General features: G+C 49.7%; 1 long non-coding RNA gene across 1 annotated transcript; it reads right to left on the bottom strand.

Annotated features, from left to right (window-relative positions):
* Window positions 1-560: 560 nt before the first annotated feature.
* On the bottom strand, window positions 561-6815 carry LOC116982146. Its single transcript, XR_004414371.1, has 3 exons — window positions 6538-6815; window positions 2245-2281; window positions 561-604 (listed from the first exon to the last, which is right to left on the bottom strand). It is a non-coding gene; the product is annotated as an uncharacterized LOC116982146 (long non-coding RNA).
* Window positions 6816-7649: the final 834 nt, after the last annotated feature.

The following is a 7649-nucleotide window of genomic DNA, read 5'->3' as shown; positions in this document are numbered from 1 at the left end:
CCACCCTCTGGCTAAAGAAAATCAATATATTTTCAAGTGTCCCTAATAGGATCTGCATTTATTGCCTATTTTCAATTGCCCTTGAGAAAGCGATGGTGGACTACCATCTTGAACCATCGCAGTTCTTCTGGTAAAGATCCTCACACAGCAGTGTCCATTGCTGGGACACTTCAGGATGTGAATTTGCTGTGGCCTGATGCCAGACAGCAGAAATCCTCCCTCAAGGAGGTTTATTTAAATGCCACAATAAAACCAGAAAATGCTGGAAATATTCAGCCGATCAGGCTACATCTGTAGGAAGAGAAATTGAGTTAAGATTTTAGGTCAAAGACCCTTCATTGGAACTGGAAGGAAAAGTTAATTTAGCTGCAGGATGGGTGGAAAGCAAATATTTCTCACAGGGTAAAACCGGGAATTCACTCATTGATTGAATAACATTTCTGTATTTAAATAATACAGATTGGCCAATACATTACGTTGTCTCAAGTTCTTATTTTACAAGGCAATCTTACCTCGATAGCTGGTGACCGAACAACAGGACAGTAAATTTCTCCAACATTCCTTTATCAAATGGATTCCTTTCATGTTTATATGTCCTCATAATCTGTCAGCAAGAACATCATATTGATCAGTCAATGGACAATAGAGAATAGGTGCAGGAGTAGGCCATTTGCCCCTACAAGCCAGCGCCACCATCCACTGTGATCATGACTGATTAACCACACAATCAGTGCCCCGTTCCTGCCTTCTCCCCATACCCCTTGACTCCGCTTTCTTTAACAGCTCTATCTAACTCTCACTTGAAACCATCCAGAGAATTGGCCTCCACTGCCTTCTGAAGCAGAGATTTCCACAGATTCACAACTCTTAGGATGAAAACCACAGATGCACAACTCTCTGGGTGAAAATCAGGTAATATCAGCAAAGTATAAAATAAATATATTCAGTGGGTGTTTCCAGTTGTTATTTCAGAGTTCCAGCACTGCAGTATTTTGATTTTACACCAAGTGACTTGACTCCAGTCCCTGTGGACTTTTCTTCCCCACCCTGCACCCACAGCCCATCCCCCACCCTGCACCCACAGCCCATCCCCCACCCTGCACCCACAGCCCATCCCCCACCCACAGCCCATCCCCCACCCTGCACCCACAGCCCATCCCCCACCCTGCACCCACAGCCCATCCCCCACCCTGCACCCACAGCCCATCCCCCACCCTGCACCCACAGCCCATCCCCCACCCTGCACCCACAGCCCATCCCCCACCCTGCACCCACAGCCCATCCCCCACCCTGCACACACAGCCCATCCCCCACCCTGCACCCACAGCCCAACCCCCACCCTGCACCCACAGCCCATCCCCCACCCTGCACCCACAGCCCATCCCCCACCCTGCACTCACAGCCCATCCCCCACCCTGCACCCACAGCCCATCCCCCACCCTGCACCCACAGCCCATCCCCCACCCTGCACCCACCGCCCATCCCCCACCCTGCACCCACAGCCCATCCCCCACCCTGCACCCACAGCCCATCCCCCACCCTGCACCCACAACCCATCCCCCACCCTGCACCCACAGCCCATCCCCCACCCTGCACCCACAGCCCATCCCCCACCCTGCACCCACAGCCCACCCCCCAGGCTCACATGGTAATTCATCACAATGGCATTGAAACAGCTCAGAACCAAATTGAACATCGTAACATAACAGGAAACTCAGTAAGTCAGAGGCCATGAGCTTTACCATGTCACATCAGGACCAGATTTAATTTGTTTCTTTGTACTGGGAGCCTCTTGTGACCGGTTCTTCCAGAGGGCAATCTCACAACAACCACGATAAAATATTTTGACCAATTAGTCTTACATTTCAAATTCATTGATTAAAGGTCAATGAGCATATACTAGGGTTTGAGTGAAGTGTTTAATGACTTCAACAACTCAACTGATTTAAAATGGCTAATCTATGCTTTATGGCAGGTAGCAAGACAAGGAATCACCACCACTAAATCCAAAAGGTGATTCAGAAAACTCCTTTGCCATAACAGCAGTTAGTATTTTGAACAATAATTAAGGCAAATGACACGAATGGCTTCAAGGGAAGCCAGAGAAATACATGTCATGGGATGAATAAATAAGGGTGGGGAGAGGCTCGTGTGAACCCTAAACACAGACTAATTAAGTTAAATCCTTGTTTCTGTGTTTAAATAAAGTGAAAATTAAATTACAACTGTTATCTTTACTTGTACCTGCTCATATGTGTTCATTCCAGCTGCAATGAGGTATCTGAAAAGCGAAAGAGAAAAATAACGGCACAGAAGCAAGAAGTGAAATTGTTGCAAGAATAAAACTGCAAAACATTATTAAGGAAAATATAATTTCTTGCAATCAACATTAAAAGAGACAAGTAAATTGTTTAATGAATCTTCAGCTAAGAAATGGGTCATCACTGTTATGTGGGAGGAGGAGAAACTTGTTCCCTATTCCTGAATATGTCCAACATTATATTCAGGAATATTATTACACTTCCTTCTCTGCCTTGCACAACTGAACACAATCTGGTTACTTCACTGATCAATTTACCATCTAAAGCTCTAGAAACATATGCATTGGGGTTTAGAGCAACTGCAACATTACAGAAATTAATCTTGTTGCACTCTAGATAATTAAGATTTATGTTTTGGAAAAATGCACCATGGAATTCCAAGAGGTCTACTTAATTGTAATGTTTTAATTGTAATTGTAATTAATTTATTAGCCAAGTGTGTAAACAGACAAGGAATTTGATTTGCCAACAGTCATACAAAAAAGCAACAGGATACATCATATCCATATATCTATAAAACTCTGATCTTGGATGTGGGTGTGTGTGGGAGGTGTGGGTGGGAGGGGTGTGTGTGTGGGAGGTGTGTGTGGGAGGTGTGTGTGGGAGGTGTGTGTGGGAGGGGTGTGTGGGAGGTGTGTGTGGGAGGGGTGTGTGGGAGGGGTGTGTGTGTGGGAGGGGTGTGTGTGTGGGAGGTGTGTGTGGGAGGGGTGTGTGTGTGGGAGGGGTGTGTGGGAGGTGTGTGTGGGAGGGGTGTGTGTGTGGGAGGTGTGTGTGGGAGGTGTGTGTGGGAGGTGTGTGTGGGAGGTGTGTGTGGGAGGGGTGTGTGGGAGGTGTGTGTGGGAGGAGTGTGTGTGGGAGATGTGTGTGTGTGTGTGTATTTATTTGTTTGTGTGTGATCACATCTACTTGAAAAAACGACGTGTGAACGGGAATATTTTGACATATTCTGGTAGAGATTTACCCCCTGGAGTAAAAAATCGGCTTACCTGCAAAGGGTGTGCTTTATTTCTTGAATTATTAATTCAAATGTTCACAAAATCGATCCAACTTTGAATTAAAAACGCTTGTCTTTTTTCGCTGACGACGTGACAATGGATCTGCCTGCCGTCTGCTCGCACTGCGACTGACTTCACCTCCCACCCCTCCTCCCCCCCCCCGTTGTTTAAAACACACCCGTCTACGGAAGACATTTGCCCGCTCGTGCCTCGACTCGGGCCCTCGAGCTTTGGCGACGCACGCCCGCACCTCGGCTTCGGTTTCCTGAGAATTCCCGTGAGCTTTGGTCGATGCAGGCTCGCGCCGTCGAGGAAAGAGATTTAAAAGTTTTTCCCCACCCCCACATAATACAAAAACTGAAGGTACACTAATAACACACAAGTAAACACAGTAAACACAGACCAAAATAGCAAAAGAAGAAAAAGACGAGAGGCTATTGGCGCGGTTGCCCTGTATGGTGCCAGCATTGTAACCTAACGTGAGGGCTGTCTTTAATCTGGGTGTTTATTGAATTGAATTGAATTGAATTGAATTGAATCCCTTTATTGTCATTCAGACCTTACGGTCTGAACGAAATTTCGTGCCTGCAGTCATACATACATCATACAATAATAAACAACAGTAAACACAAATTAACATCCACCACAGTGAGTCCACCAAGCACCTCCTCACTGTGGTGGAGGCAAAAAAATCTTAGGGTTACTGTCTCTTCCCTCCTCTTCTCCCTCTGCGCTGAGGCGATTCCCCACCGGGCGATGGCACAACAGTCCCGCGGCTCACCAAACCCCGCAACGGGCCGGCTCAAACACCGCGGCCCGGGGGTGGTCGAAGCTGCCGCCCTCCAGTCCAGCATACGCAGCCGCTGGCCCGCGGCTTAACCCAGGACTCAGGTCACCGCCGCAAGAACGCCGTCCCAGCCACCGGAGCACCGTCCCAGCCCCGAGCCGGATCGCCCTCACGTGAGTGCCGTTCCTCCCTCGAGCTGGGCCACTCCGACGGGAGTGCCGTTCCTCCCTCGAGCTGGGCCACTCCGACGGGAGTGCCGTTCCTCCCTCGAGCTGGGCCACTCCGACGGGAGTGCCGTTCCTCCCTCGAGCTGGGCCACTCCGACGGGAGTGCCGTTCCTCCCTCGGGCTGGGCCACTCCGACGGGAGTGCCGTTCTCCCTCGGGCTGGGCCACTCCGACGGGAGAGCCGTTCTCCCTCGGGCTGGGCCACTCCGACGGGAGTGCCGTTCATCCCTCGGGCTGGCCCACTCCGACGGGAGTGCCGTTCCTCCCTCGGGCTGGCCACTCCGACGGGAGTGCCGTTCCTCCCTCGGGCTTGGCCACTCCGACGGGAGTGCCGTTCTCCCTCGGGCTGGGCCACTCCGACGGGAGTGCCGTTCCTCCCTCGGGCTGGCCCACTCCGACGGGAGTGCCGTTCCTCCCTCGGGCTGGGCCACTCCGACGGGAGTGCCGTTCCTCCCTCGGGCTTGGCCACTCCGACGGGAGTGCCGTTCTCCCTCGGGCTGGGCCACTCCGACGGGAGTGCCGTTCCTCCCTCGGGCTGGGCCACACCGACGGGAGTGCCGTTCCTCCCTCGGGCTGGGCCACTCCGACGGGAGTGCCACAGCCCCTCGCGGGAGAGTCTCGGCCCCTCGCCAGGCCGTCCTCACGGGAGCGCAGCTCCAGCCCCGAGCTGGGCCGCCCTCACGGGAGCGAGCCCAGGACAAGTCCTGACAGGCTGCCTCCGGAGTCCCGAGGTCGCCAGCTCCGCCATTAGGCCACAGCGCAGACGGAGGCAGAGAGGGGGGATACGACAAAAAAGTCGTATTCCCCCCAAGGGAGAGACAGCAGACCCCGTTTCAACCACCCCCCCCACATAAACACAACATAAAAACCAAAAACGCAACTACACAAAACGAAAAAAAAACAACACAAAAAAGTAAAGACAAACGGACTGCAGGCGAGCCGCAGCCGTTCCCAGCGCCGCCACTTCCGGTATTACTGGGGTGAAATGATGCAGGATCCATCACTAATCTCAATAGGCTACTTCTGTATTGCTTAATTATCTGTAATGCTGGAGTCTAATTTATTAAGCAATTTGCAATGTGGGATATACTGTGCTCATAACAACTTTCAAATGCCAGTAAAAGGATACGTGGTGAACTTGGGTAGAAATGTTGAATTGGGATTCTTCACTAGGAAAATTGTGCAGAAGGAAAACATGAGAAGAAAATAGACGGTTAGGGAAAAGAGTAAAATGTAGAAAAAACGATGGTTTCTTTTTCCAATGCACTTAATCAAGAAGAAACAGTGAAGGTCTAGATCCTGTTGACAACACAGAATTGACAATTTCAGCACAAAGCAATTTTTTGTACATTATATAAACCATTTCAATAGTTTTCTGATAGCTGTATTAAAATAATCTATCTTTAAAAATATTTTAATTCTCTGCCTTTTTCCCATTTTCATAGTCAGATCAGTTACACTTTGATCATCCAACAGCTCAACCAGCACAATGCACCACAAAAAAATCTCCCTGCTAATGACCTAAACGTAATTCGAATGAATTTGGGAAATTTTGGGAAAGATTTAATAGGAATGTGAGGGGCTTTTTATTTACACATAGAGTGGTGGGTATATGGAACAGGTGCCAAAGGCGGTAGTTGAGGCAAATACTACAATCACATTTGGACAGGTACATGGATAGAAAAGGTTTAGAGGGACATGGGTCACATGTGGGCAGTTGGGATTAGGGTAGATGGGGCACCTTGGTTGGCAAATTGGATCAAAAGGACTGTGTCCATGCTGTATGACTCTGACGAACAGAACACAACTGTGTGATTCTGGACTGTGCTATCTCCAACTAATTCATTCACAACAACTCAGCATCGTTGGCTTGGCTAGCATGTATTGCTCATCTATAGCTACCCTCAGGGAACCCATAATGGGCAAGTGGAAAAATTTACTTAACCCTGTTCTGAACTGAGAGAAACGATCATCTTCAGTCACTTTTTCAGGCCAAGTATTGCCCGAGGACATTTGTCTATAATTCTTTGTGGCAGCCTTGTTACAGAAAAACAGATGCCCAAAATATTGCCCATGGACACTGTATATACTTTACCCACTGCTCTCCTAGCAGGCACTCAATGAACTGCAGTGACCTTACATAACTCCGAACAATCAATCAAGGAGAATTCCTCAAAGAACAATGGATCAAATTTGTTCTCGATTTACCTCTGCACACACATCACAGCTGTAGCAGTGTCGACATCTTGGGGGACGGTAGACCTTACAGATATGGCACCACTTGCTGGTAAATATGACGCCATTGATGATCACCTCTGGGGCATCCAGAATCCCACTGACGTCGCCACGATCTGAAACAAAAGGGAATTGAATTGTGAAGATGGAGGTCCATTAACTTGTGGTGACTTTTCACAAACTACCTATACTGGGTAGGTGGTGGAAATGTCGTTTGCGGGCATTTTTAAAACATGATCACCATTCTGTATGCTTCAAAGCAGATATGGAAAAGTTTATTTTCAGGTTAAGCTAAATTGGAGAATGCTGATGTCAATAGTGCAAGTGAGCCCTCAGCAAAATTAGATTGGGAGCAAATGTCTGCGGATAAAACAATATCTGAGAAGTGGGAGTCTTTTAAAAGAGAGTTAGTGTTTAGGGACACTGGTTCCTGTTTCACTCAAACAACAAATGCCTTGCACTCCCACTCTCAGTGAAGGGGGCGCCGTCGAGTGTGGCATCCCTGCCAGCGGCTGTTATTCCTTACACCCTTTTCTTTATTTTTAGTGTGTTAATAGTGTTTGTTTTGGAGGTCTAATCTTTTATATGTGGGGGGCGAGGGGGCAGGGAAGGGGGAAACTTTTTTTTCTCATTCCCTACCTGGTCGGAGATGCGACTCTTCTCTGAGCGGCATCTTCGCCCCTTCCTCGCGGCCTACCAACGAGCCTGGAGCGGCGTTTCCTGCCGGTACTTCAGCGGCGACACAGCGCTGAAGCGCCATCAGAGAGCAGGCGATGCCTTACCTGGGTCGGCGTGCGGTGGGCTGCGGAGTGCTGAGCCCGCCGACCCCAACATCGCGGAGCTGCAGTCAGTGGAGCGTCCAGATGCGGGGCGGCGCTGAACTTTAAACACCGCGGAGCCTGGGATCTGTCGCCGAGCTCCAACCAGTGCGGCCTGTGGACTTTGGGAGCCGCAGTCTCCGGGGAGGAAGCGGCCGTTCCAGATGCTCCAAGCCGCTGAGAGGGTTCTGCCGACGCTGGAGTTCCATCATCCGGTGAGAGGGCCTGAAGCATAGGCTGCTGTCGTGGCAACTGCGGAGGCCTCAA

This window comes from Amblyraja radiata, chromosome 16 (genome assembly GCF_010909765.2).
Source record: "Amblyraja radiata isolate CabotCenter1 chromosome 16, sAmbRad1.1.pri, whole genome shotgun sequence".
NCBI classification, from domain to species: domain Eukaryota; kingdom Metazoa; phylum Chordata; class Chondrichthyes; order Rajiformes; family Rajidae; genus Amblyraja; species Amblyraja radiata.
This window is presented reverse-complemented; position numbering and strand designations above follow the sequence as displayed.